This window comes from Lolium perenne, chromosome 1 (assembly GCF_019359855.2).
Source record: "Lolium perenne isolate Kyuss_39 chromosome 1, Kyuss_2.0, whole genome shotgun sequence".
Classification (NCBI taxonomy): Eukaryota; Viridiplantae; Streptophyta; class Magnoliopsida; order Poales; family Poaceae; genus Lolium; species Lolium perenne.
The window spans coordinates 19,814,967-19,823,679 of record NC_067244.2 but is presented as its reverse complement, the minus strand read 5'-3'; positions in this window follow the sequence as shown (position 1 = coordinate 19,823,679).

The following is an 8,713-nucleotide window of genomic DNA, read 5'->3' as shown; positions in this document are numbered from 1 at the left end:
CCATGGCGGCGTAGAGTCCTCAGGAGATGATTCCCCTCTCCGGCGGTGGTGCCGGAGGCGATCTCTGAATCCCCGAGATGGGATCGGCGGCGGCGGCGTCTCTGGAAGGTTTTCCGTATCGTGGCTCTCGATGCGGGGGTTTCGCAACGGAGGCTTTAAGTAGGCGGAAGGGCGGAGTCGGGGAGGCGGCACGAGGGGCCCACACCATAGGGCCGCGGCCGGGGGCCGGCCGCGCCGCCCTAGGGTGTGGCCACCTCGTGGCCCCCTTCGTCTCCTCTTCGGTCTTGGAAGCTTCATGGAAAAATAGGACCACAGGCGTTGATTTCGTCCAATTCGAGAATATTTCGTTACTAGGATTTACGAAACCAAAAAGCAGAAACGACAAGCGGCACTTCGGCATCTTGTTAATAGGTTAGTTCCAGAAAATGCACGAATATGACATAAAGTGTGCATAAAACATGTAGATAACATCAATAATGTGGCATGGAACATAAGAAATTATCGATACGTTGGAGACGTATCAGAGGACATCTTTCCTATGAAAGAAACGTCTAGCTCATCAATTCAGGAGATGCCCAGTTCATCTACTCAGGAATTATTTCCTGAACCTACCAAAGCTATAAAACACTTTGATAATCCTGTGGAGGATGACAATGAAGCTCCCAAAAGGAGCAAGATAGAGAGGACTGCAAAGTCCTTTGGACATGATTTCATTGTGTACCTCGTGGATGACACTCACACTTCTATTTCAGAAGCCTATGCATCTCTGAATGCTGACTACTGGAAGGAAGCTGTCCGTAGCGAGATGGATTCTATCTTAGCCAATGGAACTTGGGAAATTACTGGTCGTCCTTATGGGTGCAAACCTGTAGGATGTAAATGGGTGTTTAAGAAAAAACTTAGGCATGATGGTACTATTGAAAAGTACAAGGCACGTTTTGTAGCCAAGGGTTATACCCAGAAAGAATGTGAATATTTCTTTGATACATACTCACCTGTTGCCAGATTGACCACCATTCGAGTGCTACTATCCTTGGCTGCCTCACATGATCTTCTTGTTCATCAAATGGATGTTAAGACTGCTTTCCTAAATGGAGAGATTGAAGAGGAGATTTATATGGAGCAGCCTGATGGATTTGTAGTAGATGGTCAATAAGGAAAGGTGTGTAAATTACTGAAGTCTTTATATGGGCTTAAGCAAGCGCCTAGGCAGTGACATGAGAAGTTTGAAAGAACTTTAACCGCGGAAGGCTTTGTTGTAAACGAAGCTGACAAGTGTGTATACTATCGCCATGGTGGGGCGAGGGAGTTATTCTTTGTCTCTATGCCGATGACATATTGATATTTGGGACCAACCTTACTGTGATTAAGGAGGTCAAGGAGTTCCTATCTAGTTATTTTGAGATGAAGGACTTGGGAGTAGCTGATGTGATCTTAAACATCAAGCTACTGAAGGATAACGATGGTGGGATTATATTGCTTCAGTCCTACTATGTGGAAAAGATCCTGAGTCGCTTCGGGTATAGCGACTGCAAATCTTCTCCAACGCCTTATGATCCTAGTGTGATAATTCGTAATAATAAAAGAATTTCTAGAGATCAATTGCGATATTCGCAGATCATTGGCTCGCTTATGTATTTAGCCAGCGCCACGAGGCCTGACATCTCCTTTGCTGTAAGTAATCTCAGCCATTTTGTGTCTAGACCTGGAGATGTTCATTGGTATGCTCTTGAGAGAGTTTTGCGCTATTTGAAAGGCACTTCAAGTTATGGCATTCACTATACTGGGTATCCAAGGGTACTTGAGGGTTATAGTGATGCAAATTGGATATCTGATGAGACTAAGGCCACAAGTCGTTATTTGTTTACACTTGGAGGTGGCGCTGTTTCCTGGAAGTCTTGCAAGCAGACCATCATTACGAGGTCAACTATGGAAGCAGAACTCACATCATTAGACACAGCCACTGTTGAAGCGGAGTGGCTTCGTGAGCTCTTGATGGACTTACCTGTAGTTGAGAAACCAATACCCACTATTCCTATGAACTGTGATAATCAAAATGTGATCGTCAAAGTAAACAGTTCTAAGGATAATATGAAATCATCAAGGCATGTGTAGAGGAGACTGAAAACTGTCAGGAAAATGAGAAACTCCGGAGTTATATCGTTGGATTATATCCATACGGCTAGAAACCTGGCAGACCCCTTCACAAAGGGACTATCACGGAATGTGATAGAAAATGCATCGAGGGAGATGGGTATGAGACCCACACTATGAGCTTCCCACGGTGGAAACCCACTCTATGTGATCGGAGATCCCGTGAATTAGAGCTGGGAGACAAGCTGTTGGTCAGCTGGGAGGAGAGTATATATCCCTATAGCAATTTTACCACTCCGTAAGATGCAATATTCTCCTACTCTACATGGCAGGTTGATAATTATCTTAATGTGTTCTAAGTGGCTTATTTTAGCAGAGATGTTGTCCTGCAGAACATCTTTTGAAGAACACACATATGTGAGTCTGATTGTTAAACGTCGCAATCTATGAGAGTTGAGTGCTCTCTAGTAAACTCATGAAAGGCCCTGGAGTATGACATATAAGCTCCAAACCGCGAGGAAGCCTTGCGGCAGCCTAGTATCGGTCTAGGCTTTGTATGAAGCTAGTGCGCAGAAAACTTGTAGTTCAAAGCATAGTCCACTATCCAAGTTGCAATCTAGTGTAATATGAAGTTTTAGGTGGAAGTTCAACTTAACAGTCTCCACGACATACCGGTATATAAAACAATGTTCTGGAAACTTATTGATGAGATGTGCCAATGAGAGTTTGTGGGGGATTGCTGGAATTTTGGGCATTTGGCCTTTGGCCCATGGCCCATTATCAAATTCTAAAACTCACACGGCCCATTCCAAAAATCAGTGGGAACACTAGTGGGGGCTAAAGTTTAGTTCCACATTGCTAGTTGGAAGAGAGTTGGAGTGGTATATAAGGTGTGATGTTTTAGTCCTAGTAAGTGAGTGAGAAGAGAGAGATCCCTCGCGCACTCCTCCTCCTCCGCCGCCCGCCTCGCCACGCCTCGCCTCGCCTCGTCACGACGCGTCCCGACGCACAGCAGGTTGCGGGAATCTCGCCGAGCCGAGCTTATCTTTTTGCTGTTTGCGAAATTAATTGTGTAATCAATTACGAGTCATTAACGGACGTTAACATAGCCGTTTTCGTTCCGGTTTTTCCGGATCGTGAACTCGTACGTGGGCTGAGTCCCACGACCTTCCCGAACCGCACTATATAAGCGCTGACGCAAAACCGAAGACAATACTAGACGCATACACGACTACCTGTTTTCAGTTCATTGCGCCGCCATCGCCTTCGTCTTCCTCATCCCGTCCGTCGGCGTGCACCGGCTGTCGGGACAGTAGGCCTCCGGAACCCTGCCTCTCGTGAACCTGTACAGGTGAGGGGCAATCAGGTTTTTAGGGAGCGCTCCGGCGCGACTACTGGCATCACGACATCATCATCGGACGACGAGTTCCTCCACACCGACAACTTCTTCCCGGACCTCAGCGACTTCTTCGGCAACCTCAACATGGGCGATAACGACACTGCTGCGAAGTATGTGATCTTGTCGTTTCTCTTTCAGTTTCTGTTAGAGTTTCTTTTTCTAGTTTCTGTGGTAGATGCGATCGGTTTATCTTGTTTAGATGTGATTTGTTCATCTATCTTACTTGTTTGCACGATTAGTTTATTTGTTGTTTTCATAGTCATGATTTATCAATTACTTGTACGGATTATTTCATATGAATATTTGCTTAAATATTCAACAGAATTATGATGTATTAATAACCAATGGCACTCTTCATCTGATCGAAATTACCGGGGCTAGCATCTGGAAAAGTGCAAATAATGGACTGATGAACAGACAAGTGTTAGAGGCAGAGAGAGTGCAGATTCAGACTTTCAGGGTGCCTTGCGAGTGTCGCTTGAAACCGAAACATAATCCATGGAGAAGGTAAAATTAATTGCGCCTACAAACTTCACGCAATATCAATCCTTCCATCTTTATCGAAAAAAATATCAATCCTTCCAACAAACTTTGGATGAAACCAAAACTATGTTCTAACCTCCTGGAGAAAATCATCTGAAAGGGTCGACTGCATCTTTGCTATATATTTTGCTCTCACTTCTCTCTTCCTAATAACCAAATAACACTCCATGTGAAAATCCTTGCATTCTTTTCTCGGGGCGAGGTCCAAAGGTTTCTAATTCCTCGTTTCAAAGTAAAGCATCACATATGGTGTTAGATTCACACGTATCCGTGGCACTTGTTCGGGAACGGATGGAGAACTTGAGGATTCATATGATTTATTTTTTATGAGGTTGCAAGCTTTCGACTTGACGAGATTTATGTACTATACCCAGTATTTCCTGGAAGGGTTAATGAAGTTCTAGAGTCCCTTGCATAATTGCACTCTCTGCAATGATATCATTCCATCAGAATAGTTAAAGGTGCAATAATGTACCATCAATATACAGGAATACACCCCTCATTTGATTTATGGGCTATATGTCAGAGCTTCTACTCCCTCCGTCTCGGCTTAGAGGTCTCGGCTTAGAGGGCAACATGACTAAGGCATTGTTTCATTGGATGAGGAAAACTCTCCGGAGCGTTGCCTTCTCTCTTGCTACTTTCAATACTAATGAAGTTGGTAATCGAATTACAAAGCCTGCATGGAGCCGAGAACATGCCCCCATGCAAATTTGTCCACCAGCATGCACAAGGCTGTTCCCAGCGAGTAGAAAAAGAAGAAAAGGGAAGGTGGAGACTAATTCGAGAAGGTTATAACTTCTAATTTAAATACATGCATGCCTTAGATGAGAGGTAATATGGGACACATATTTTTTCAGATTAAGCCCTGTGAACCGAGACAGAGGGAGTAATACTCACCAAGATACATGAATACATCCCCCCATTTAATTTATGTAGTATATGTAAATCATATGGTGCCGTGGTGGTACTTGTATTGCTTAAAGAGGAGATGTAGTACTTCTGTAGGGAGTCTTCAATTTCTACAATTTAGTTCAAAATTTAAACTTAACACCAACGCTACTAAAAGAACCTCTTATCCAAACACCTCAACGTAACCTTGAGATATTTATTATTGGACATACAGACAACAAATTATCACAGAAGCCTGTGCTTCACATATATGTCTCTTGGCTTCAATATGTAGAGTGGAGAGGGAAAAAAATTCGAGTGGGTGTCCACCTGTCCATTGTGGATAACAAAAGGGCTACTTTTCAGCAAAAAACTTATATGGCCCATCTCATTGGGCTTCACATTGTGCGTTGGGTTATATAGCCTCCGCTTGTGCGAGAGGGGACCTGGGTTACACTATGCACAAGAGAGAATTACTGGCAGCCCATTATGGCCCAATACTCCCTTTGATTTACATGGTATGTACTTTTTCTCTCTAAAGAATTGAGTCAACACTCTCGAAAAAGTCCTCATGTGGAGCGAGCGGGATGTTCCAGAAACTCCGGGCAGGGAGGTGCTTGTCCGTTTTGATTTTGCGTTTTAAAATATTTTTTCGGCCACGACTCTAAATTATGGACTTTTTCCGTGACTATAGCTCAACATTAGCTTCCACGTCAATAGGTGTAGTGATTTCTCAGATGCGCAAATCTACATCTTATTAGGTGTATGATACAATTGTTTGTATTTAATTTTTTTCCGATATGTTACTTAAAAATTTAAGCATTAGCTCGGCCTCTGCATAAGTAAGATGCACAAAGCTACACAAGTTCAAAAATGTCCAAACAACGAAAATCAAAGATGCATTACGAGTATTTATCATTGAATTTGTTTAGGCGGTTGTAGTGATGGCGGACAAATTCATAGTACGCCGACATCCACGTTAGGTAAAAAATGTTCCTCTTCGTATCTTTAATCATGTAGCCACCTCCATCGCGATGTTGTAGGGTGTGTGTTTATTGTGACAATATATGTGTACTTCCCATGTTCATGTGTATGTATTTTTGTGAGTATATGTGTCTACTTCCCATGTTATCCATTCCAATGTTAATGTGTACATAACGCACTCATCAAGCTCTTTTGTGGAGTCGTTTTCTTGGTCGCATTGGGGCAGGGGGCAAAGAGATTTCAGAAGCACGCTGAACAAAGAAAAGTTGTAATGGAATGGATAGTAGTGGTATCTCCCTCGGTAAGTCCTAACCTTGTATTTCATATGTTGGGGAAGCATGTGTCGACGGTGACTGAGCTCCCAAAGGCAGCTATGCTGGAGCCATGGATGTTTGTCACGGAAGAGTTCAAGGCTGGTGAATGGATCAAGGTGGAAAGGAAGAAGCGATCCAACATTCATGGTCTCCAGTTGGTGCCGGTGAATCTTTCCCGTCGCCTCCGAGGATACCTGATCTCTTCGTATGCATATTTTTGATGCAGGTACAAGAGTTGTTCCCAAATTAAAAAAATAACTACAGAAAACAGTAACAACAAAGCAAAACGTGAAGAAAAGCAGAGGACAAACAAGGAAAACTAGATGAAGAACGTAAACATCCACACAAATATAGTCCGCCCTGCCCAAAAATTTGGGAGCGGTGCTCCATATGACAGTATTATTTGTATTGTTAAAAAAACTATTTTTTGCATAACTATGTATAGTTGATCATGCGCCTGTAGAACTTCATGAGAAATGTGTTAATTCACATATCACACAGAAAAATGCATCTTTAGGGATCTAATTCATTATTATAAATCTACATATTTGATCTTTTAGATCACAAATTAATAAAAATGATACTAACAAAACTTTGTAGGTATGTAGAACCGTTCTTCAGATTGTATCTCAGATCTTTTCTTAAACTCGAAAACATACTAGGATAAAAATCACCACTTAGTGTTGACATCTTGACGTGTGTGAAGGCACTAGTAGAAAAAAAGACCTTCCGTTCGGAGCTTTAGGTTCGGCCGTTTTTGAGGCCGGGACTAATGTGAGCATTAGTCCCACGGGCACGGCCAGCTTTAGTCCCGGTTGGAAATTCCAACCGAGACTAAAGGGGTTGTGGCATGCTTCGGCTGGTGCGAGCCCATTTAGTCTCAGTTGGAGATACCAACCAGGACTAGGGTGTATCTTTAGTTCCGGAGACACCAACCGGGGCTACCGACTTTCTTGGTTTTTTTGATTTTAATCTGAATTCAACCACCTATGGTTGTTTAGCATTTTTTTATTTTTAAACTTCCAAAGGGAAATATTAAAAAAAAAACAGATTTTAGGTTTTGCGAAAAAAGGATTATTTGAAATTCAAAAAATAAGATTCAGATTTTATTTATTCAAGATTATTATTACTTCATTATTTTTGTTTATTGAAATAATTATTTAGAATTCAAACAATGAAGAAATGTGACATTGTGACCAAGAGGTTAATAGGATCGATATGATACTAAAATATAGCAATAAGGTATGCTGATGTACTTGGAAGCTTATTCGGAAGGAACTCAAAAGTTAAGCGTAGTTGGGCTGGAGTAGTTTGAGGATGGGTGACCGATCGGGAAATTTAACCATGAGTAAGTAATTTGACTAAATATTAAGATTAGTTAGAGATCACTAAATTGGTCAAATAACTCAAATATTGCGCCGGTGTAGGAGGCGCATGAGGAGGAGGGGAGGCGCGGTGTAGGTGGAGGAGAAGGAGGCCGGAGGTGGAGGAGGAGGAGGGCGACGCCGTTGGAGGAGTAGGAGCCCATCAGAGGCTACTAGAGGAGGAGGATGCCACCAAAGGAGGAGGAGAGGAGGAGGCGGAGGAGGCCATCGGTGAGGAGAAAAGAAGGAAGCGGAAGAGGAAGATGAGGGAAGAGGAGAAGTAAGTCCGTTTCCCATATATACGATAGGTTACCTCCAACGCACCACCATGCCCGTGCGCCGGCAGTATTTTTTATTTTTTGAGATTTTTTCACCAAAATCTAAAACCTCAGAAAAACTCTGTTTCGTATTTAATTTTGGGAATCTAAAAATCGCTTAACGCATGGACGGGTTGAAATCGGATGTAAAATTTTACGTACATACATTTTGATATAAACAAATTTTTCATCGAAGGTCGTACGCAACCAGAAATTCCGTTTATCAAAACATGACGCAATTTTGCATAATATATAGAAATTCATGTTTTAAAATTTTCGTTGAAACTAGAACACATAAGTTGTGGTCATCTCGGAGGATTTTATTTTTTGAATTTTTTAAACTTTTATTTTATTTTTAGCAAAATTGACAAGGTCATTCGCGGGGGGGGGGGGGGGGGGGGGGGGGGTGGGCGGTTGCATGGACAGGAACCACACCACTATGTAGGTGCGCCGGTGGTAAGTGTGGTGCACGTCCATGCACTCTCCCGAACCAGGCCTAGGCTTATGGCCGGCGTGCCAAAATGGACGTGCGCCGGCGATATGAAGTTATTACGGGCGCACCAAAAAGGTTGTGCGCCAGCGGCAAATACCACCGACATGCACTTTTTTGTGGTGCGTCGATGGTAACTCTGAGCTTATAGTGTATTTCCTAGTAGTACGTGCAAGGACATGGAAATCTAGCGAACTGGACCAATACTCTCCCAACTAGTTTGAAGATACATGGTCCCCGAGCCTAGAGAAACCGGTCTCTGGAGGCGAGGTAGACCGACTAAATTGGTTAACAATGTTGATCACAAATATAGGATA